The 25,839-nt window shown below is 44.1% G+C and overlaps 1 protein-coding gene across 1 annotated transcript in view; it reads left to right on the top strand.

The window, feature by feature from the left end:
- Nucleotides 1–25,839, top strand: part of ZNF207 (zinc finger protein 207) — an 821,234-nt gene that overhangs the window by 719,971 nt on the left and 75,424 nt on the right. The gene's annotated exons all lie outside the window — the stretch shown is intronic.

Genomic DNA, 25,839 nt, shown 5'->3' with positions numbered 1-25,839 from the left:
AAATTCATGCCTCTGCCATCTCAGCTCATTACAATACTGAGCCCATCTCTATTTTCTCACCCTCTCATCAGACTGTTCCTGAGAGGTGCTAACAATTTAAGGCCCCCGAGGAGAGCTCCCATCCCTGCATGGGACCTTAACTTTATAATAGAGAAGCTCACGCTTCCCCCTTTTGAACCTGCTGCTGAAGCAGAGTTAAAGTTCCTCTCTTGGAAAATAGCCTTACTTCTAGCCATCACTTCAGCAAGAAGAGTGTCTGAGTTACAGGCCCTAATGGCAGTGGAATCCTTCATTATTTTCCATGCGGGCAGGGTTTCCCTCAGGACTAGCCCATCATTTATGCCCAAGGTGGTATCCAGTGTAGCTTTAAACCAATCCATCCATTTACCAACCTTTTTCCCTAATCCTCAGAATAAAGGGGAAAGGATTCTGCACTCCTTGGATGTGTACAGACAACTCGGGTTCTACCTTGACAGAACTAAACCTTTCAGAAAATCCCACCAGCTACTAGTCAGCTTCGCTACAGGAGCAGAGGGCAGGGCCATTTCAAAGCAAACCATTTCCAGATGGATAGCACACTGCATTCATTTCCGCTGCAAACACTATGGAAACCCTACCCCACTGGGGATCAGAACTCATTCCACTACGGCTATCTCAACGTCTGCAGCATTTTTCGGACTCCCTACCAGGGACATCCTGGAAGCTGAAACCTGGAGTTCTGTACACACCTTCACCAAGCATTACCACTTACCTATTTTTTCTAAATCCAAAGCTGGATTTGCCACAGCAGTCTTGCAAGGCCTGCTAGCCAGCCCCAATATTTCCTGACTGCCTCCACTCAATCAACCCAAATATGATGACTGCAACAGTGAAACATGAAGAACATAGTACAGCTGTGTACACTTAACATAAATGTAGATGTTAGAGTGTATTCGCTCCAAGAAATAGGCAAACAAAACAAACTTCTCAAAAGTCCAAAAACCAAAGTTATATTGGCAGATTTTGACGAACGCGTATAACTTCCCAGGATTGAATGAAACATGTACGATTTCTAGTATTTTAAAACTTAAAACTTTGCACAGATGACAGGAGTATTAACCACATACGAGTTGTGACCAAGTGCTGGGAGTGATAAGGTCATCACTTAACTGGTGCATACTTCAAGTTAAAGTTGTTCTTGGTTGTTTTATTGTAAACAGCATGATTTCTTATTGTAACATAAGACTACTTGTTTTCCACTTAGAATGAGAATGTTATTTTATTTTTCTTGCATTGTTTTCATTTCATCATTTTTTCTACTTCTTTTGTGTCCTTGATAGTAATTGTTGCATAAAGGGAATGTACTAGTCATTGTATGGTACAATAATTGGGGTGGGTAAGATGTATTCTTCACTGTTGAAAGAAGCTATGGCACTAAAGTGTAAAATAGGACTGATGTCTTTAAGTGTAAAACATGCATAGATCCTTAATTGGATTTTACTGGGTGGGTTGGGATCACATGACAATGTATTCATCTATTTAAAATGTTTTGAAATCGGTTTTACTTGCATCTGAAGAAGTCTTTGTATTTAACAAGACGAAAAGCGCTTCATGTTTATCGTGTATTTTTTTAGTAAAAGCTTACAGAGTGAATTTACTTTGTCGTCTGCCTTTTGCCATTCTTTGTTTTTTGGACTTTTGAGAAGTGTATTCACTGTTGCAGTCCTGGTTACCCTCCCTCCAGCCCCTTGACTTTTCTACTCTTTCCACCTATTCTCTTTCTGGCCATATCTTATGACAGTGGTATTTACTTTTTACTAGGGTGTTCAACAACATGCGATTGCTTCCTATTTTGAGGGCTCCTGACATCTGGGGCAAGAAAAACTGATGTAATGGCGTTAGCTGCATGTTTTATACCCCTGACGTATTGGAAGAGACAACAGCATCCGACGCAGAAATCCCAAGACTCTGGTATTCGGGCCGACTGAGGGTGACCTGCAAACAGATAACCCGTGTGTGATGACTGCAACAGTGAATTCACTCGAGCATCTACATTTACGGTAAGTGTACACAACTGTTCTTACTTACTACGGAAGACAGTTTTACTGCTTGCTCTGATCTCTGTAATAGGAGTATCTGAGTTGCAAGCTCCTGTGGTGAGTCTCTGCTGTCTCATTTTCCACAGAGACCGGGTTTCTTTGAGAACCTGTCTATGTTTTATGCCTAAAGTGGTGTTGGAGTTTACTTTGTCAAACTGTCCATTCCCCCATTTTCTTCACTGATCTTAAAAACAAGGGAGAAAGTGTACTCCATACCTTGGATGTCCATTGACAACTCTAGTACTATCTTGACAAAACTATTTCTTTCAGATCTTCTGATCTGTTCTTTTCTTGTAAAGGTAAGAAGGGATAACTTGTGTCATACAGACTATTTCTAAATAGTTGTCTGTTATATTTTGTATACTCACTACAATTTTTTTTCCCAGCAAGGTCAAAACCCAGTGTGTCGGGCCCTTGTCTTTATCTCTGGCTTTTTGAAAAGTGTTTGATTCTAGAAGCAGCAACTTATCCCTCTGTACATATTTTTACAAACCACTATAAGTTTGATTCCGGTCTGAATTAGGCTTTGCAAGGGCCATTCTCCTTCCACCTCTCAAATGTAGAAAGCTAGGGTAATGTACCTAAGGTGAACTGCAGGAGTTCTCAAATGTGATGAGCATAGTACAGTTGTGTAAGTAAACTTACCTTAAACAGTAGATGTTTGAGTGATCACTGTTGCTGTAGCCTTTCTTTACATCCCCCTTATTTTTTGGTGTGGCGTTTATGCCAAGGTGTAGGGATTTGATGTTCTTCGTGTTTCACTGTTGTTGTCATCACATTTGGGTTATCTGTTTGCAGTAGCCCTCAATCGGCCTGATTGTCAAAGTCTTGGGTCCTGCGTCAGTTGCTGTCTCATCTTCCATGACGTCAGATAGTCAGGGGTATAAAGCATGCAGCCAACACCATTACACCAGTCTTTCTTGCCGTGTGGTGCCCAAAGCAGAAGCAGTTCACAAGTGCCAGTCGGCCGACTCCTGAAATTTTCGTTTTCGAGTTTAAGAACCGAAGTCTTCAACTAAAGCTAAGTACCCCGTTGGGGAAACTTTTTCTTGCTGTAAACCGATGTCAGAAAAGTCAATTGTATTTCTTGTGGATAGCAAATACCTCATAAAGATTTTCATTCATACTGTATTCCTTACCTAGGCCCTGACCAATGATGTACCTCGCTATCTGTTTTGTGCCTTATTTAAACCACGAACTATTCATCTGTACATTTTTGCTTCTAAATATTTTGGTACTCTGTTCAGTTGTCCAGATATGTCTTCGGTAAGCCACCCGACTGCCGACTTTCCGAAAAAATGCAAAGATAGACAGAGACAAGCCGCCTAGGTCCAAAGCTGCCGACGACGCTTTCCCTAAGCTAGTCGCCAGTTCGCTGGTACTCAGTGAGGCGCTTTTACAGTCCCTGATACCCGCTACTTCAGATTCGCAGGCCTCTAAACCCATTCGGAGTCCGGTGTGCCGCAAGATGCTTCAACTGTGGAACCTGTAGATGTCTCTACCTTGGATGGGTCCGGAGCCGCTGTGAAGGCACCGGCTTCTGAGGGTCTATTCAGGCCTACTGACTTGCATATTAAATCGATGCCATCTTCTTCTTCTAGGCCTAAAACTCGAACCATGCCTAGGAAACCGACGCCCAGACCGCATGGTCAGGCCTCTATGCCTAAAAAAACAAATAAGAATGGCTGAAGACCTTATTACTTTAATCAGGGGATGCCAACCTCCCCCCTCCCTCTAAGAGACCTAGGACTGAATTTGCTTATGATACTTCTGACCAGGATTCTGAAATTTCTATCTCCTCTGATGACCAGGATTTACCTTTCTCTACCTATGAGTATTCTGATGCAGAGGACTGTATTCCCTGTGCTTCTCCCCCAGAGGATTTTTCTTGTGGTGAAACGTTGCATACTCTTGGGGAGCATTTTCACTGGGAAAGCCAGGATTGCTCTGATTCTAAAAAGAGGCTTAGAGGTTTCTTACTCCTTCCCTAACACAGGCCTTTAGCTATCCCTGTTCTGGACATTGTTGATGATGCCTTTTTGGAATCTAGCTTGGCCCCTGACTCTTTACCTCCTGCTCCCAGAAAACCTGATAGATATTACAGGGTTCCTGATTCTCACAAGTTCCTTTTTAAAAATCCTACTGTGGATCCTGAGACCATTTCACAGGGACCTAAGGGCATTAAGGCTATTATTGTCAAAATTCCTACCCCCTCTGATAGAGATTCCAGGGCCCTGGATAGATGGGGTAAGAAGGTATACACCTCTGCAACCTTGGCCATCAGGGACTTAAATTGCCAGTTTCATATGTTGAAGTATCAGCAGCATATTATTGCATTACTTAAACAGAAAATGATGATGATTCCTGATTATGTTGAAAATAAAGATTTACAGGATTTAATGCATTCTGCTGAACAGGTTGCAAATCATACTTTGCGACGTGGTTTTGATTCAGTAGAGGAATCTTGCAGGGCTGCTGTCACCGGGTCTGCACGTAGAAGGCATGCTTGGCTTAAGGAGTAATCTTTGCCAGATCATGTTAAAACTAAATTGCTGTATGCTCCCTTAAATCAGGACCGCCTGTTTGGCGACAAAGCAGAAGTAGTTCTTAAAAAGATGGAGGAAAAATCTAAATCTATGCAAACTGTTTAAGATTTTTTGCAAGTGCAGCCTCCTAGATTTAGTAGGCATTGGCCCTCAAAAAATTGGCCCTTTCCTGCCTTTTCCAGTCCTTCTCAGTTCAAACCCAGAACCAGCAGAACATCCAGGCTTCAGTCCCAGGGTACACACAGGACTAAGCAGTGGGGGGGCTCCCACTTCCAAATCAGGGAGTAGTAAGACCCCCCCCCCCCCAATGGTAAGCTGTCTCAATGATTTGCTTTTAAAACTTCCAAGCACTTCTCAGCTGACTGCTCCTTTACGGGAAAAGATTGCTCTGCAAGCAAAAAACTGGGAACTCATTATCCAGGACAAATGGGTTTTAAACAGTTTCCCAAGGATACAGATTTCACTTCCACACGTTACCAACCCCAAACGGTTGGCCAGGTCTACCCTCCAAATCATTGGGCGGAGGCTCAAAAGCAAGCACTCTCTCTCTTAAGTTTAAAGGCTATTCAGAGTGTACCAGAAGAGGAAAAGGGACAAGGTTTCTACTTGAGACTTTACTTGGTACCCAGAAAAGACCCTTCATGGCATCCTATCCTGGACCTGTCTATTCTAAACACCTTTTTGGTTATTCCAAAATTCAAGATGCTAACTCTTCACCAGTTGCTTCCCATGATAGGCAAAGATGCCTGGTTGGCTGCACTGGATTTAAAGGAAGCCTACCTGCACATCCCAATCAAGGAATCTTGCAGAAAATACCTACGCTTCAAAGCAGGCTGCATGGACTATCAGATGTTCATCGTGTTACACTGCTGCAGTCATTACACTTGGGTTATCCTGCTGTCAGGCGGTCCCGCAGTCGGCCAGAGTTCCAAAGTCTTGGTCCGGCGTCGGTTGCTGTCGCTTTTTCCCTGATGTCAGTGCACCAGGGGTATATAAGATGCATCCAACATCATTTTCTTCAGTCTTTCTTGCTGTATGGTGCCCAAAGCAGAAGCAGTTTGCATGCGCCGGTCGGACAACTCCTGAGATTTTTGAAGTCGAATTTCAGATCCAAAGTCTTCAATACAGCTAAGTACACCGTTGGGGAAACTTTTCTCTTGCCTCAGACCGATGTCAGAAAAAGTTAATAATTGTATTTCTTGTGGGAAGCAAATACCTCATAAGGACTTCCACTCTTACTGTATTCCATGCCTAGGCCCTGATCACGACGTCACTAGTTGTCGGTTTTGTGCTAGATTCAACAAAAGCACTATAAAAAGACATTTTGATTTTGCTTTGCACTACTTTGGCCGAAGGTTCAATTATACTATGCCATCGGATCAACCGACGACCTCAATACCAAAAAAACGCAAAGACAAGGATAAAGACAGGCTTCCGAGGTCCAAAACTGACGACGAAACCTCTTCTAGGCCAGTCACTGGTTCTCAGTGAGGCGCTTTCGCAGCCCCTGACACCCGCTACCTCAGAGCCACAGGCCGCTTTCAACTCCCACGTGGAGACAACTAGGCCTCTGGAAACTCAAGATATTGGGCCTACGGAAACTAAGCCCTCAGATGGGTCTGGAGCCGCTGAGTAGGCATCGGCTTCTGAGGGTGTTTTCAGACCTTCACAACTTACCATTAAAACAACAGCCAAGACAAAGGTACCATTAATGACAAAGAAACAAGTACAGCATTCTCCTGGACAGTCTTCCATGCCTAAGAAACAGATGCTTAAAATGGCCGAAGACCTCATTACTCTAATCGGGTTCCCATCCTCCTCCTAAGAAAAGGCCTAGGCAGGATACAGACTATGATTCCTCTGATCAGGTTTCCATTTCCTCTGATTCCTCTTCAGACCAGGGATACTCTGTACCCCCCAATGAGGACTCTGATGCTGAAGAATCTTTCCCTTCAGCCTCTTTTCCTTAGGATTACTCTTTTGGGGAAACTTTGCATACCATGAGGGAGGATTTCCATTGGGAAAGTCAGGATTACTCAGAATCCAAGTAAAGGCTCAGGGATTTCCTTTTATTGCCTCAACACAGGCCGTTGGCTATTCTGCCTGTGCTAGACATTGTGGATGATGTGTTCTCTGAATCTAGCTCATCTCCTGATGTCCTTCAAGAATGCAACTGCAGTCATAACATATGGGTTGTCCTGCCTCAGGCAGCCCTCGGTCGGCCGGATTCCAAAGTCTGGGTCCGACGTTGGCTGATCTCGCATTTCTCTCCGACGTCAGAGCGGCTGGAGTACATAAGCATCAGCCGACGCCATTTTCTTCAGTCTTTCTTGCCGCGCGGTCCCCGAAGCAGAAACAGTTCGCAAGTGCCGGTCGGTCAGCTCCTGTATTCTTCGAATCCGAAGTCATGAAAAAAGCTAAGTACCCCGTTGGGGACCTTTTCTTGCCTCAGCCGATGTCAGAAATTACTGAAAAAGTTAATAATTGTCTTTCTTGTGGTAAACAAATACCTCATAAGGATTTCCACTCTTACTGTCTTCCTTGCCTTGGCCCAGACCACGACGTCTCGGCCTGTGTCGCCTGTGCTCGCTTCAATAAGCGCACTCTAAGGCGCCGGGCGGAGTTCGCTGAAGATTTTTTCGGAGAAAAATTTGCTTATACAATGCCGTCGGAACTTCCGACATCGCAAACTCCCAAGAAACGAAAAGACCGGGACCGACATCCTCGGCCCGCGTCTACCACCGACTCCACGCCAAAACCTACCACGAGTGCTCTGGTTCCCCCTGAGACGGTTATTCCACCGCTCCGAACCGAAGACACCACATTACCGACGACTCCGATACCGGATACCACTCCCGACGCCAGTTATAGATTTTCCTCCGGATACTGAAACAGAGGAAATGCCCGAGACCATTGCTGTAGATAAGGTCACTCCTGCACGTGGAGCTGCCAGGCCTCCTATGGCCATGTCTATTAAGGCCTACACTCGGGCTAAGGCAGCCAGCAAGACCAAGCACCTTACTGCTAAAGCCTTACCTCAGCCTACTCCAGAGACACAAATCATGACTATGGCCGCAGACTTAATTTCTATGATCAGAGGTTCACAGGCCCATCCTGAGAGAGGATCCCAGCCTCCTTCTGATGAGGCCCCGGGTTGAACCCTCTGACCCTATACCTTCAGATGAAGATTCTGAGGACTCTGTCCACTCCGATGGCCAGGAAGAGCTCTTCCAGACCTATGAGGACTCGGATGCAGAGGATTCCATCCCTTCGGCCTCCCCTCCTGAGGACATTTCTTTTGGGGAAGTTCTGCATACCATGAGGGAACATTTCAAGTGGCAAGGCCAGGAATATTCAGATTCCAGAAAGCCTTAACTTTCCTTAAAAAGCCCCAGCACAGGCCCTTAGCTATTCCTCCTGTGCTTGATGTTTTGGATGATTTATATTCTGACTCCAGTGTTACCCCTGATTCTCTTCCTCCTGCTCCAGCCAAGCCAGACAGATATTACAGGGTCCCAGAAACACATTCCCATTTATTCAGGGCCCATACTGTTGATTTAGAAACTATTTCTCAGGGACCTAAAGGTGTTTCAGCTTCCACCTCTAAAATCCCTTGCCTTCCAACAGGGAAGCTAGGTCATTAGAGAGATGGGGGAAAAAGGTCTACACCTCCACTACTTTATCTATGAGAGCTTTTAATTGCCTTTTTCATATGTTACAATATCAGGATTTCCTGTTAGATGATTTACAGAAAACATTGGCCTCTCCTGATCCTTTAGACAGGAAGTCTTTGCAGGAAGCTGTACATAACTCTCAGCAAGTCAGCAATCACTTCCTGCAGTGTGGATATGATGCACTGGAAGCTTCATGTAGGGCAGCTATGACAGGGGCAGTCATTCGTAGACATGCATGGTTAAAAGAACAACCTCTACCAGATCATGTTAAGGCAAAACTTCTGGATGCACCCTTGGAAAAGAGCAAGCTTTTTGGTGCTAATGCTAAAGATGTGTTAAAGTCCATCGAGGAAAAAGCAAAATCAGTTCAGACGGTTAAAGATTTCCTCCAGGTTCAGCCCCCCAGATTCAGTAGGAATTGGCCTTCAAAAAACTGGTCCTTTCCTAATCCTGAAAAATTTCAAAGGGGTAAAAACAGGCGTGGCCGAGGAAGAGGACAATACAGAGGTCCTTACAGGGGACGACAATGGCAGCCAGCAAACCAAAGAAGTGACACAGGGGTTTCCCCTGCCCCACAGGCACAATCTCAATGACTTTCCTCTACGTCTGCCTACCAAGGAGCAAATAGAAGCTCCCTTGGGTGGAAAATTATCTCTGTTTTCAGACAATTGGCACAGACTGACAAAGGACAAATGGATTTTGGACATTATAGACCAAGGCTACAGGTTCCATTTTCATACCTTACCAAGAAAACAAGGCATGCCAAACCCAGGTTACCAAGCAAATTTCTTTGCTGGCTCGGATAAAAGCAATAGAAAGAGTTCCACAACAAGAACAAGGCCAGGGGTTTTACTCAAGACTGTTCCTTGTTCCAAGAAAAGAAACTCAGTGGAGACCAATACTGGATTTGTCCTCATTAAACACCTTTCTCATTGTACCAAAGTTCAAAATGCTGACTCTACAGCAACTCCTTCCCATGCTGGGCAAGGGGTCTTGGCTGATTACTCTGGACCTCAAGGAGGCATACCTGCATGTCCCTATCAGACACAGTTGCAGAAGATACCTCAGATTTCTTGCAGGGCCAGAGCATTATCAATTCTCAGCATTGCCATTTGGCTTGTCTACTGCGCCCAGAGGATTCACAAAATGCCTGGCTTCAGTAATTGCAGGCTCCAGGTGATCCAAATTTACCCGTACCTGGACGACTGCCTCATACAAGCGGACGACAAATTGATGTTGACAAAAAACTTGAACTAACGTCATACAATTACTTCAGGCTCTGGGATACACAGTCAACTTCCAAAAGTCAAGACTTCAACCATCCCAGCAAATAACCTTCTTAGGAGCCAATCTAGACACAGCCTCTCAAATGGCTTACCTGACAGAAGACAAACAAGAGAAGTTAACTCATTATTTCAAAGGTTTGGCAAAACTCACCCAGATGACTGCAAGGAGATTCCTACAGGCCCTGGGTTACATGGCATCCTGCATTCTCCTGGTTTCATTAGCAAGACTACACATGAGAAAGCTTCAGTGGTACCTAAAAATCCTATGGTCTCAGCACAACAACTTAGAGACAACCATACCGCTCATTCCATGTCTACAAAAGGAATTCCTATGGTGGGCCTCGGTAAGCCAGGCAAACACAGGCATGTCATTCAAAAAACCTCAGATAACACAGACCATGACCACAGACGCCTCAGACCTTGGATGGGGGGTGCACATGGAGGGCAGATGTATACAAGGACAATGGTCTCCAAAGGAAACACATCTGCATATAAACCAAAAGGAAATGCTGGCAGTAATGCATGCCATCGAGGCCTTTCGACAACAACTTCATGGCCATTTACTGATACGGACAGACAACACCACTGTGATGTGGTATATAAACAAGCAAGGGGGCACCCATTCTTACCCCCTTTGCAGACTGACAATGAATCTTTGGGAAAAATCACTGAGCCTAAACATACAGTTACAATCCCAGTTTGTTCCAGGCAAAGACAATATGCTGGCGGACAGCCTAAGCAGGAATTTCACAGATCCACACGAGTGGAGGTTACATCTGAAGATCTTCACACAACTCACCTCGACATGTGGCAGGCCAGAGGTAGACCTTTTTGCCTCTCACCTCAACCATCATCTACAAAAATTCTGCTCAAGGACAAGCTTGGAAAATAGATGCTCTTTCATTCAACTGGAACTTCCTAAAAATCTATGCATTCCCACCTCTGCCACTGATGACCACAGTATTACTAAAGATCAAAGCAGAGAGACCCAAGGGGATCCTAATAGCTCCAGACTGGCCAAGACAACACTGGTATCCACTACTCCGGAGCATATGTCACACCAAGAAGTGGGCCCTTCCCCAATGGCCCCTACTTTTGACTCAACACAACTTCAAAACAGTGCATCCAAACCTTCAGACACTGCAGCTAGCAGCCTGGGAGATCCCATGAATAACCTCAATCTATCTCTCTCCAAGGAAGTTCAGCGGATATTAACAGAAGCTCAAAGACCATCCACCAGAAAGGTTTACTTAGCAAAATGGAAGAGATTCAGCATTTGGAATACCAGCAAGGGACATGATGCATCATTATTGAACATCCCACTCATCCTGGAATATTTGGCAGATATGCTACAGAATGGACTCTCATATTCTTCCATAAAGATACATGCTTCAGCTATTTCAGCTAGATATAACACTGATCCGCCTGTCTTTTCACATCCTTTGCTAAGGCAATTTCTCAGAGGAATCAAGAACATTAAGCCACCAAGAAAGGCTCCAGTGCCAGCTTGGGACCTCAACTTTGTCCTAGAAAAACTGACTCTACCTCCATTTGAGCCAGCAGCTTCAGTCGATTTACAATTTCTCTCATGGAAGACAGCTTTCCTGTTGGCAATTACCTCAGCAAGAAGGGTTTCGGAACTACAGGCCCTAATGGCAATACCACCGTTCATAATCTTTCACAGAGACAGGGTCTCCTTAAGAACCAACCCTACTTTTATGCCAAAGGTGGTATCTAGGGTGTCTTTAAATCAAGATATTCACCTGCCTACTTTCTTTCCCAATCCTGAGAACAAATGGCGTCGGCTGATGCTTATATACTCCAGCCGCTCTGACGTCGAAGAGAAATGCGACATCAGCCGACGTCGGACCCAGACTTTGGAATCCGGCCGACCGAGGGCTGCCTGAGGCAGGACAACCCATATGTTATGACTGCAGTTGCATATCTGTCGGACATCTACATTTATGGTAGGTACAAAACTGTACTATTCTTTGCCCCCTGCTTCAGTCAAGCCAGATAGTTATTATAGAGTCCCCTGACTCGCAAGTTTCTTTACAAAAACCCTTCTGCTGATCCAGAAACTATTTCCCAGGGTCCAAAAGGGGTTAAGGTTTCCATTGCAAAAAAATCCAGTACCCTGTGACAGAGATTCCAGAGCTTTGGGTAGATGGGGGAAGAAAGTATACACTTCTGCAACTTTAGCAGTAAGAGCTTTAAATTGTCAGTTTCACATGCTTCAGTACCAACAATATTTAATGGCTCAGTTAAAACAGAAAATGATTGCAAGCTCAGAAGCTCCTGATTGTAAATAAATGCAGGATTTATTGCATGCAGTTGAACAGGTGGGAAAACATACTCTGCAATTTGGTTTTGATTCTTTAGAGGCATCTTGTAGAGCCGTAGATGTTCATCGTGTTACCCTGCTGCAGTCATCACACTTGGGTTATCCTGCCGTCAGGCGGTCCCGCATTCAGCCTGAATTCCAAAGTCCTGGTCCGGCGTCGGTTGCCGTCGCCTCTTCCCTGACGTCAGTGGACCAGGGGTATAAAAGATGCAGCCGACGCCATTTTCTTCAGTCTTTCTTGCCGTGCGGTGCCCGAAGCAAAAGCAGTTCGCAAGTGCCGGTTGGCCGACTCCTGAGACTTTCGAATTTGAATTTCAGATCCGAAGTCTTCAATAAAGCTAAGTACCCCATTGGGAAAAGTTTTTCTTGCTCCAGTCCGATGTCAGTAAAAGTTAAAAACTGTATTTCTTGTGGGAAGCAAATACTTCATAAGGATTTTCATTCTTACTGTATTCCTTGCCTAGGCCCTGACCACGACATTGCTAGTTGTCGGTTTTGTGCTAGATTCAACCAACGCACTATTAAGCGACTGTTCGATTTTGCCTTTCATTATTTTGGCTGAAGGTTTAATTATATAATGCCGTCGGAGCAACAGACGACTGGAATTCATAAAAAGCACAAAGACAAAGAAAATAACAGGCATCCGAGGTCCAGAACCGACGGCGAAGCCTCTTCTAGGCCAGTTGCCGGTTCGCTGGTTCTCAGTGAGGTGCTTTCGCAGCCCCTGACACCCGCTACCTCAGAGCCACAGGCCGCATCCGACTCCCACGTGGAGACAACTAGGCATCTGGAAACTCAAGGTATTGGGCCTACGGAAATTATTCCCTCAGATGGGTCCGGAGCCGCTGAGCAGGCATTGGCTTTTGAGGGTGTTTTCAGACCTACAGCCAAGGCAAAGTCTAAAACATTTTTCAAGACACAGAAACAAGTACAGCATTCTCCTGGACAGTCATCCATGCCTAAGAAACAGATGCTTAAAATGGCCAAGGACCTAATTACTTTGATCAGGGGTTCCCATCCCCCTCCTGATAAAAGGCCTAGGCAAGACGCTGACTATGATTCCTCTGACCAGGTTTCTCTTTCTTCTGATTCCTCTTCAGAACAGGAATATTCTCTTCCTCCCTTTGAGGACTCTGATGCTGAAGAATCTTTCCCTTCAGCCTCTCCTCCTGAGGACTGTTCTTTTGGGGAAACCCTGCATACCATGAGGGACCATTTCCAGTGGGAGAGCCAGGATTATTCAGAATCCAAGAAGAGGCTCAGAGACTCTCTTATTGCCTCAGCACAGACCTCTTGCTATTCCTCCTGTGCTAGACATTGTTGATTATGTATTTTCTGAATCCAGTTTGTCTCCTGATTCCTTACCCCCCTGCACCAGTTAAGCCAGATGGGTAATACAGGGTTCCAGATTTGCATACATTTCTTTATAAAAACCCTGCTGCTGATCCAGAAACAATTTCTCAGGGTCCCAAAGGGGTCAGGGCTTCCACTGCAAAAAACCCTGTTCCCTCTGATAGGGATTCTAGAGCACTGGACAGATGGGGAGTTTACACCTCTGCTACGTTAGCTGTAAGGGCTTTAAACTGCCAATTTCACATACTTAAGTATCAACAATACCTAATGTCTCTGCTAAAACAGAAAATGCTGACAAGCTCTGAATGTCCTGAAAACAAGGAAATGCAGTATTTATTGCATGCATCTGAGCAAGTGGAAAAGCATACATTGCAATGCGGTTTTGATTCATTAGAGGCTTCTTGCAGAGCCGCAGTTACAGGTTCTGTCATTCAAAGGCATGCTTGGTTAAAAGAACAGAGTTTACCTGAACATGTTAAAGCCTAATTATTGGATGCTCCATTACAGCATGATACTTTGTTTGGTGTTAAGACAGAAGAAGTGTTAAAGAAAATGGAGGATAAAGCAAAATCAGTGCAGACAGTAAAGGATTTCTGACAGGTTCAGCCACCCAGATTTAGCAGGAACTGGCCTTCTAAAAATTGGTCCTTTCCAGTGTCAGACAGGCCACAAAGAGGGGCACAGGAAAATAATTTTCTTGGGTGGCGAAAGCCAGGGTACATTTTTTGGCTAGGCTTGTATGGGCCCTAGGGCCGATAGCCTATTACCAACCTATGAACCTATACAGACGCCAAGAGGCAGATCTCAGCCCGAAGGCTCATACAGACCTAAGCAATGGGGTGCTTCAACCCCCAAAGGCGGAGAAGATAAATCACAACCGTATAGGAAACAGTCTTAATGACTTTCCACTGCCAATGCCAAGCACTTACCTTTTAACAGCACCCTTAGGGGGAAAACTAGCACTTCACCCAGGACAAATGGGTACTAAATATTATTTCTCAGGGCTACAGGTTCCACTTCCACCCCCTCCCAAGGGCAAAAGGTATGCCAGACCTGCCACACAATCAATGGGCAGAGGCACAAAAACAAATTTCTGCTCTCATGGACATGAGGGCAATTTGAAAAGTACCACAGCAAGAGCAGGGGCAAGGATTTTACTCAAGACTTTTCTGGGTACCCAGAAAGTACAAAGCCTGGAGACCAATACTGGACCTGTCTACTCTAAATACTTTCCTGGACGTTCCAAAATTCAAAATGTTGACACTGCAGCAACGTATTCCTTGGATATGTCTACTATCAATACTCATCTCCAAGGAACAAACCAACCTATTCTGGCCTTCAAATTCATTAGAAACCATATCTGGCAAACCAACATTGTTGTCATCAAGTAATGCCCGATAATGGGATTTCCTTTTGTTCTGTACTTCGTTAACAATAGAATTTAACAAAGGTAATGGATATCCTCTTTTAAGAAACATGTTCTTGATAAACTCAAGTTCGTCTAATAAATCACAATCTTTAGTTGTCATCCTGCATGCTCGAATGAACTGCCCCTTGGGTATATTGCGGATAACATGTGCAGGATGGGCACTAGTAAAATGCACATAACTGTTGGTAAAAGTCTCCTTCCGATATATCTTGCTCTGAAACTTCCCTTCAAAGTTATCCCACCAGAAATAAACGTCTAAAAAATTAATAAACCTTCCAAAACAACCTAAGGTAAACTGCAAGAAACCTCCAGTTTTATTTAATTCCATAAGAAATTTCTTAACAGTATCTTCTTTCCCTTCAACAATAAAAAGTAAATCGTCAACAAACCTACAATAAAACAAAATATGAAATTGATTTTTTATAGTACTCAAAATTGTATCCTCCCATCATGACATAACCAAATTGGCGTATGCCGGGGCAGCAGAAGACCCCATGGCCACACCTCTTTTCTGTCTGTAAAAGGTGTTTCCAAAAAGGAAAAAATTGTTCTGCAACAAAATTTCAATAAATCTACAGATGGTAGAAGTTTGGCCAGTGTTAAAATTAACATTCTTATTTAAAAAAATTGGAAAATTATTCACAGCAACTTAGATCTTTTTAAGATTGTGGGTAATAAACCCAAGTTTGTCTTTAGGAACACATATAATGTTAAAAAAGCCTTAGAAAACCATCATTTTAAGCAGGATTACAGTCAGTGTTCAGTTAAAGGTATGTTTACTTGCAACAATTGTAATGTTTGTAGGTTTTTAGCAATAGGGCCAGTAATTGTTATTGAAGGCCTCGATCATACTTTCCCAGTCCCAGGTTATGTTACCTGCAACACTAAGGGGGTAGTTTATATTGGTCTTTGCAGTTCCTGCCCTGCATTTTATGTGGGGATGACAACAAGGTGCCTTAAAACCCATATCAGGGAGCACCTTTACAACATCAAGACTCGAAATGAAACTAGTGCCTTATTTAAACATTCTCTTAGTTGTAAAAATTTTAAAAAAATTTTATTTTCTGTGTTAGAGGTGGTTCATTCAGACCTTAGAGGCGGTGACTTTAAAAACTTGGTTGAACAAAGAGAGACGTTGTGGCAGCTTAGGCTTAAGGCTGACAAAGCCCCTGGCTTAAATGAAGCTGTCAACATTAAATGTTTTTTAAAAAACAATATATTAAGTATTGATAAAAACAATGCTACTATTTCATCTTTGTTTAAATAACCAGTGGTTGCCTTTAAACAAGAAAGTTTTTTATTGATTGATTGAGTGATTGATTAATTACCATCTCCTTGATTAGTTGATATGGTATATATTGTCAGTGTTTTTAGCTGTTTTATCATTCTGAAGAAGTCTTTGGACGAAAGCGGATATTAAAAAATTGTGTTACGCTATTCTGTGGACTCTATTGATTCTGTGGATTACCTCTGGTTTCCTGCTCCTTTTTATTCGATTTAGCCTTCAGTGTTCTACTTCAGCCAGGACAACGTTTACTAAAGACGGACAATACTACAGTCATGTGGTACATAAGCAAGGGGGAACACATTCTTACCCCCTCTGTAGGCAAGCCATGACCTTGTGGAACACAGCATTGGCCTACCAGGTACATCTACAGGCACAATTCCTGCCAGGAAAGAAAAATATTCTGGCAGACGAACTAAGCAGAAACCTCATGGACCCTCACGAGTGGAAACTAGATCCACAAATCTTCAGCATGATAACAAAGAAATGAGGATGCCCAGACATAGATCTATTTGCATCCCCTCACAACTGCCAACTTCAGAGATTCTGCACAAGAACTTATCACACTCAAGCATGAAAGGTGAATGCTCTGTCATTCAGCTGGAAAGACCTGAGAGTTTATGCCTTTCCTCCACTGCCTCTCCTCCCCAAGGTACTCCTAAAGGTCAGACAAGAGAAGCCAAAAATGATTCTGATTGCCCCAGACTGGCCATGCCAGCACTGGTACCCAATCCTAAAGAACTTGTCTCAAGGTCCAGCCTGGACTTTACCTCAAATTCCTCATCTTCTGACCGAGCAAAACAATCAGATCCTGCACAGCCAACTCAGAACCTTAAATCTGGCTGTATGGCGAATAATATAACCACTCAGAATACACCTCTATCTAAAGCAGTTATGGATGTCATTTTGGAAGCCAGAAGGCCCAGCAAAAGAAAATCTTATGCAAAAAAATGGAGGAGATTCTGTTCTTGGAACCAGGCACAAGGTCATGAACCGCTTGTTCCAAATATTCCTCAGATTTTACAATACCTAACTGAGATGTTGGACAAAGGCCTATCCTTCTCATCAGTTAAGATCCATGCCTCTGCCATTTCAGCTCATTACAATACAGAACCTCCTATTTTTTCACATCCACTCCTAAGACAGTACCTCAGAAGGGCTAAAAACATAAGACCCCCCAAGGAGAGCACCGCTACCTACATGGAACCTCAACTTTGTCTTGGAAAAGCTCACACTGCCTCCTTTTGAGCCAGCCAATACAGCTGAGATAAAATTTTTATCATGGAAAACTGCTCTGCTCCTAGCAAAAACTTCAGCAAGAAGAGTCTCAGAGTTACAGGCACCGATGGCAGTGGAACCTTTTATCATTTTCCATCCGGACAGGGTTTCTGTAAGGACAAACCCAACATTTATGCCAAAGGTAGTTTCCAGTGTGGCGCTTAACCAAACCATTCATTTGCCAACCTTTTATCCAAATCTCCAGAATAAAGGGGAGAGACTTCTGCACTCTTTGGACATTCACAGACAGCTACGCTTCTACCTGGACCAAACTAAAGCTTTCAGAAAGACTGAGCAACTTTTTGTAGCATATGCTGCAGGGTCACAAGGAAAGGCTATTTCAAAGCAGACTATTTCAAAATGGATAGGACACTGCATTTGCTTCTGCTATGCACAGCATGGCAAATCAGTTCCTAAGAATGTTAGGCCACATTCTACCAGGGCAGCAGCCACATCAGCAGCCTTTCTCAGAGGAGTACCAACCAAGGAAATTTTGGAGGCTGCAACTTGAGTTCACTACACACCTTTACCAAGCACTACCACTTACCTCTTTACTCTAAATCCAGAGCAGGCTTTGCCACTGCAGTTCTACAGGGCCTCATAACCACTCCTAATCCTGTTTAGTTCCAGCCGCCCAACCTCTGCTTTGGGATTCAACCCAAGTGTAATGACCGCAACAGTGAAACACGATGAACATAGTACAGTTGTGTACCTACCATAAATGTAGATGTTCGAGTGTATTCACTGTTGCAGTCCAGGTTACCCACCCACCATCCCCCTTTCTTTACTGGTTCTTATCTGTACTTCTCTATTCTTTACAGCCAATGTGGTGTATTTGCTTGTAGATGAAGGTAATGTTTATTTTGTGTATGCTTTTTGTAAGCAGTGTTTTGAGCCTACCCTGTTGTGGGGCACATGACATCCGGGGCGAGAAAAACTGAAGAAAATGGCGTCGGTTGCATCTTTTATACCCCTGGCTCACTGACGTCAGGGAAGAGGCGACAGCAACCGACGCCGGACCAGGACTTTGGCATTCATGCCGACTGCGGGTACCCTGCCAGCAGGATAACCCAAGTGTAATGACTGCAACAGCGAATACACTCGAACATTTACATTTATGGTAAGTACACAACTGTACTTTGTGTACACTTACCATAAATGTAGATGTTTGAGTGTATTCACTGTTGCAGTCCTGGTTACCCTCCCTCCAGCCCTTTGACTTCTTTTGGCTGTACTTCTATTCTCCTTTACTATACTTAAAAGCTTTTTGGTGTATTTGCTTTTTTGTTGTAGGTATAACCTTGCAAATTTATATTTAATTGCTTCCCATTAAGGAGGGCACCTGACATCTGGGGCAAGAAAAAGTGATGTAATGGCGTCAGCTGCATGCTTTATACCCCTGACTACCTGACGTCACGGAAGATGAGACGGCAACCGACGCAGGTCCCAAGACTTTGATAATCAGGCTGACAGGGCTGCTGCAAGCAGATAACCCAAATGTGATGACTGCAACAGTGAATACACTCAACATCTACATTTATGGTAAGTGTACACAACTGTCCTTTTTTGTATTCTTCCTAGTGTTATCCTTTCAGGTGTAGCCTCTAGCCTCTCTCTGTCTGTTAGCAGGAAAGCTATGTGAAGGGTTTGGAGCCCTAGCTTGTCTTTTAGTCAGCTCAGCTCAAGCTGCCTGACAGGGCTCATAGAAGGTGCCCTAAAGCTTTAGAAACTGGTCAGCTGTTGTATCCTTGGCAGGATGTAGTCCATATAGCTAAGGGTACTGCAGCAATGATCATTCAAACATCTACTGTTTGGTGTTTATTTACACTACTGTACTTTCTCAGAGATTTCAGACACTTATTACATTTTTCTGTCTTTACCCTTTGGGTTGTCTACAGATGTTCTTCGTGTTTCACTGTTGCAGTCATTGCATTTGGGTAATTTGCCTGCAGATTGCCCTCAGTTGGCCTGAATTCCATAGTCTTGGATCCTGCATCGGTTGCTGTCTCCTCTTCCATGACGTCAGGTCGTCAGGGGTATAAAACAGGCAGCCGGCGCCATTTTCTTTAGTCTTTCTTGCCGAGCGGTGCCCGAAGCAGAAGCAGTTCGCAAGTGCCGGTTGGCAGACTCCTGAAATGGTCTTCCCATCTTTTCTCCTTCTTGCAGGATAGTGTTTTCTGGGATGTCTCTTGATTACATCCCTCATATGATGGCTTTTTTCCTCAGGATAAAGCAGAATTGTAATTGTATAAGAAGCAATTTCTTATATTCTCCAACAAGTCTTTGACATTTTCCAAGGAGTATCTCATGATTGTGGGTTACAAGACCTCTGCAATTATCACATTTCCTTTGGTCAGACTTCACATGAGGAAAATTCACTGGTTTCTCAACGTAGTTTGGATTCAACATTAAAACCTGCTATCATTTTAGATTTCCAGTTCTGGGGTTTGTAAAAAGGGAGGTACTCTGGATGGCCCAGTTCTCTCAACCCAAGTTCTCCTTCTCCCTTTCAGATCCTACTTGCTCTTTAACCCAGGGTGCCTCAGAATTTGCTTGAGGAGCTGTTTCCGAGGGGGAAGGGGGAGTTCAGGGCTTGTGGAACAAGCAGAACAGACGGAAACACATACGTGTCCAAGAAATGATACACAAATATAAAATGACAAATAGTCTCATCTCTCACTCATCTTTGGGTTCCGTGCTCTCTACTAGTAGTCCGTGACAACACCACGGTGATGTCATACAATAAACAGGGGATAACCAGATCCTACCCTCCTTTGCAGACTAGATATAGTAGGCCTTAAACTAGCAACTAAGCGCAATCTGCTACAGGCTACTCACATTCCATCAGAGTAGAGTAGTATTGCTGACAAGTATTACAGGACCAGGACAGACCCTCACAAATGGAAGTTGAACTTGGGGGCCTTCTAGGAATTGATCCAGCTCCAGGAAACTCCTCAAGTAGGTCAATTTGCTTCCAAAACAAATTCTTCATGAAGACTTCTTGCACTAAGACCAGGAAAGCAGATGCCTTTTCATTGTTCTGGATGAGAGTGTTTTATGATTTTCCACAGTTTCCTGTAATGACGAAGATTTTTCAAAATAATTCAGAAGCATTTTTGAGACACTGGTCAACACAACTAACTCACCTAGAACCAATTTTTTCAGTCTCAAGTGCCTAGGCCTGATTATTGTACACAGTGTTTGATCAGTGTTTCCTATCTTGAGGATACTGCATACCACGTGTGATGATCAAACTGGTTGGTCTATGCAACTCTCCCCCTGTATGGCACAGTCTAGCGTCTATGCTGCTGCCAAAAACTCCATTCCTGGGAGAGTTTGAAGTGGAATCACTCAGCATGTTTTTGGGAGGAACCCCACAGAGAGCCAGGGAAAGCATGCAAATTCCATCTAGACATTATCTGGAGGACACTATCAAACCTTGTATCTTGTGCTTGGTAGGCGAAGACCTTTACCATTGTGCCATCTATTCTCTGTGAATCATACAGAATAATTGTGGGTGATCCCCTTTTGTCCTAGGCTGCAGTGGTTCTTCCTTTTCATACTAAGAGAAATTACCACATGCTTCATCACAGGATGGACTTACCCATACATAACAGTTGTTGATAGCACCCCAGCCTCCAGTTTCTTCAACTCACTTCCTATATGATAGAATTTTAATACATTTTAGATGCCTGTAGACACCCGATGTTCATCGTGTTACACTGCTGCAGTCATTACACTTGGGTTATCCTGCCGTCAGGCGGTTCCCCAGTCAGCCTGAGTTCCAAAGTCTTGGTCCGGCGTCGGTTGCTGTTGCATCCTCCCTGATGTCAGTGCGACAGGGGTATACAAGATGCAGCAGACGCCATTTTCTTCTGTCTTTCTTGCCGCACGGTGCCTGAAGCAAAAGCAGTTTGCAAGTGCCGGTCGGCCATCTCCTGAGATTTTCATTCCAAATCCAGAACCAAAGTCTTCTACAAAGCTAAGTACCCGTTGAAACTTTTCTTGCCTCAGATCGATGTCAGTAAAAGTTAATAACTGTATTTCTTGTGGGAAGCAAATACCTCATAAGGATTTCCATTCCTATTGTATCCAATGCCTAGGCCCAGACCACGACGTCACTGGTTGTTTGTTTTGTGCTAGGTTTAACAAGCGCACTATTAAACATCTGTTTGATTTTGCCTGACATTATTTTGTTAGAAAATTAAATTATACCATTCTGTCGGAACTTCCGACGACTGGAATACACAAAAAGCACAAAGACAAGGATAGGCATCCGAGGCCTAAAACTGACGAAGCCTCTTCCAGGCCAGTCGCCGGTTCTCCGGATTTCATCGAGGTGCCTTCGCAGCCCCTGACGACCGCTTCTGTAGAACCACAGGCCACCTCTGACTCCCACGTGGAGATGGCTGGACCTTTGGATGCACAAGTTATTCAGCCTACCGAAACTAACTTTTCAGAGGGATCCAGAGTAGCTGAGCAACCAACAGCTTCAGAGGATGTCTTCAGACCTACTCAGTTAAGCATTAAACCCTCAGCTAAGTCTAAGCCTCCTTTAAAATCAGAGAAACAAATGCTCAAAATGGCCGAAGACCTAATCAGTCTGATCAGGGGGTTTCATCCCCCTCCTGATAAAAGGCCTAGACAGGATGCAGACTATGACTCATCCGACCAGGTGTCCATCTCTTCTGAGTCATCCTCAGAGCTAGGATACTATTTACCCCCTTATGAGGATTCTGATGCTGAGGAATCAATTCCATCAGCCTCACCGCCTTAGGGCTACTCCTTTGGGGAAACCCTACATACCATGAGGGAGCATTTCCACTGGGAAGGCCAGGATTGCTCGGAATCCAAGAAAAGGCTCAGAGACTTCCTTTTATTACCTCAACACAGACCCCTTGCTATTCCGCCAGTGTTAGATATTGTGGATGATGTGTATACTGAATCCATCTTAAATCCTGATTCCTTACCTCCAGCCCCTGTTAAACCTGACAGATACTACAGAGTCCCTGACTCGCATAAATTTCTGTATAAAAGCCCTGTAGCTGATCCTGAAACTATTTCTCAGGGACCCAAAGGAGTTAAGGCCTCATCAGCCAAGAATCCAGTCCCCTCTGACAGAGATTCCAGAGCATTAGACAGATGGGGAAAGAGAGTATATATGTCTGCAGCTTTAGCAATGAGAGCCTTAAATTGCCAGTTTCACATGCTAAAATATCAGCAATTTTTACTGTCTCATTTAAAACAGAAAATGCTTCCAGAATCAGATCCTCCTAATTTTAAAGAAATGCAGGATTTATTGCATGCAGCTGAACAAGTGGGAAAGCATATTTTGCAATGTGGTTTTGATTCTCTAGAGGCCTCCTGCAGAGCAGCAGTTACAGGCTCTGTCAGAAGACATGCTTGGTTAAAAGAACATACGTTACCAGATCATGTTAAAGCAAAATTATTGGATACACCTTTGCAGCAGGATGTGTTGTTTGGTGTTCAGGCAGAAGAGCTATTAAAGAAAATGGAGGATAAGGCAAAATCTATGGAAACGGTGAAGATTTCTTACAGGTTCAGCCTCCTAGATTTTGCAGAAGCTGGCCAACCAAGAATTGGTCCTTTCCAATTACAGACAGACCTCAAAGGGGAAGATACAGACGTCAAGAGGTAGAGGTCAAACACAAGGTCCTTATAGGCCTCGACATTGGGTTGCATCAGGCCAGAAAGAAGGGGAAAACAGGTCCCATCCATATAAAAAGCGGCTCCAATGACTTCCCACTACAGCTGCCAAACAAATCCCTCTTGGCAGCTCCCTTGGGAGGAAAACTGGCACTCTTCTACCACAATTGGCAAATGATCACCAAAGACAAATGGGTTCTCAACATTGTATTTCAAGGTTACAGGTTCCACTTTCACACTCTGCCAAGGTTAAAAGGAATGCCAAATCTGCCACCAAATCATTGGGCAGAGGCTCAGAAACAAATTACAGCACTCGTGGATATGAGAGCTATTCAGAAGGTACCCTCACAGGAGCAAGGACAAGGATTTTACTCAAGACTCTTTCTGGTTCCCAGAAAGGAAAAAGCCTAGAGGCCCATTCTGGATCTTTCATCTATAAACACTTACCTGGATGTTCCGAAATTCAAAATGTTGACATTACAGCAGCTTCTTCCCATGCTGGGCAAGAAAGCTTGTCTCGTGACTTTGGACCTCAAGGAGGCGTACCTGCATGTCCCTATCAGACAGAACTGCAGAAGATACCTCGGATTCATAACTGGTTCACTGCACTACCAATTGTCTGCACTGCCCTTTGACTTATCTACTGCGCCCAGGGTCTTCACAAATTGCCTGGCACCAGTAATTGCATTTTGCAGACAGAAAGGAATTCAAATTTATCCGTACCTGGACAACTGCCTGATTCAAGCAGAGAGCAAGGACATTCTTCTAAAGCATCTGGCGTTTGTAAAAAATTACTAAGTTGCCTGGGGTACACAGTAAACAAAAAGAAATCAAAACTAGTGCCCTCACAAGAGATTATATTCCTGGGTGCCAGCTTGAACACAATGGCCCAGATGGCTTATCTCACGCCACACAAGCAAAGACAACTGACTCAGTACTTTCAATTGATGGCAACAAAGACCCAACTTCCTGCAAGAAAAATTCTGCAGGCCTTGGGTTACATGGCATCCTGCGTACTACTAATTCCATATGCCAAACTGCATATGAGGAAACTACAATGGTACCTAAAGAATATATGGTCTCAACTCTGTCAAAGTTTGGAAACAGTTATATCACTAATCCCTTGCCTTCTACAGGAGTTTCAGTGGTGGGCTCAAGCTTGTCACCTCAACGAGGGACAGCCTTTTACACAACCCACAGCCAGGCAAACACTGACAACAGATGCATCAGATTATGCCTGGGGAGCACACATGGCAGGCAAATGTATTCAGGGCACGTGGCCCGCAGAACAAAGGCATCTTCACATCAGTCAAAAAGAGATGCTAGCTGTACAAAATGCCCTTATAGCTTTCAAGGACATGCTGCATCCAGGACAACTACTGATAAAGACAGACAACACCACAGTTATGTGGTACATAAGCAAGGGGGCGCTCACTCCTACCCCCTGTGCAGACAAGCTATGACCTTGTGGAACACAGCTATAAACCTTCAAGTTCATCTGCAAGCACAATTCCTGCCAGGAGAGAAAAACACACTGGCAGACGACTTAAACAGAAACATCATGGATCCCCACGAATGGGAATTGAATCCACAAATATTCAGAATGATAACACAAAAATGGTGGAGCCCGGACATAGATCTGTTTGCATCCCCAATAAACTGCCAGCTAGAAAAATTCTGCACAAGGAGTTACCATCCACAAGCATGGAAAGTGGATGCCCTCTCATTCAGCTGGGAGAACCTACAAGTATACGCTTTCCCACCACTACCTCTCCTGCCAAATGTACTCATAAAAGCCAGGCAAGAAGAGCCAAAGATGATCCTGATTGCACCAGACTGGCCACGCCAGCACTGGTACCCAATCTTAAGGAGCTTAGCACAAGAACCACACTGGATTTTGCCTCATATCCCACATCTGCTGACTCAGGACAGCAATCAAATACTATACAGCCAGCTAAAGACCTTAAACCTAGCTGCATGGAAGATTCCTTAGTTAAGCAAGCAATGCCTCTGTCCAAAGCTGTTATGGATGTCATTCTGGAGGCCAGAAGGCCAAGTACCAGGAAAGCCTATTTGGATAAATGGAAGAGATTCTGTGCCTGGAACCAAGCTCACAGGCTTGACCCTCTTGTCCCAAACATTCCTCAGATACTACAATACTTAACTGAGATGCTGGACAAAGGCCTCTCCTTCTCATCCATCAAGATCCACACCTCTGCCATCTCTGCTCATTACAACACGGATCCACCAATTTTCTCTAATCCTCTATTAAAACAGTACCTCAGAAGGGCTAAAAACATAAGACCGCCCCGTAGAACACCTACTCCAACTTGGGACCTCAACTTTGTTTTGGAAAAACTAACTTTACCTCCTTTTGAGCCAGCTAACACAGCAGAATTAAAATATATCTCTTGGAAAACTGCTCTGCTGCTGGCAATAACATCAGCACGAAGAGTTTCAGAATTACAGGCACTAATGGCAGTGGAACCTTTCCTCATTTTCCACCAGGACAGGGTGTCTTTAAGAACTAACCGTACGTTTATGCCAAAGGTGGTGTCCAGTGTGGCTCCAAACCAAACTATTCACCTGCCAACTTTTTATCCTAAACCACAGAATAAAGGGGAGAGACTACTGCACTCTTTGGACATTCACAGACAATTACGCTTCTACTTGGACAAAACCAAAGCTTTCAGAAAATCTGAGCAGTTATTGGTAGCATATGCTGCAGGAGCACAAGGAAAAGCCATTTCAAAACAGACTATTTCAAAATGGATAGGACGTATACGTTTATACTACGCATACCATAGAAAACCTGTATCTAGCAGCATTAGATCTCACTCCACCAGGGCAACAGCCACTTCAGCTGCCTACCAAGGATATTTTGGAAGCAGCAACTTGG

This window comes from Protopterus annectens, chromosome 4.part1 (assembly GCF_019279795.1).
Source record: "Protopterus annectens isolate FY-2018-M chromosome 4.part1, PAN1.0, whole genome shotgun sequence".
Lineage (NCBI taxonomy): Eukaryota > Metazoa > Chordata > Ceratodontiformes > Protopteridae > Protopterus > Protopterus annectens.
Note: the sequence above shows the minus strand (reverse complement) of the source record. Positions and strands in the feature narration are given on the sequence as shown.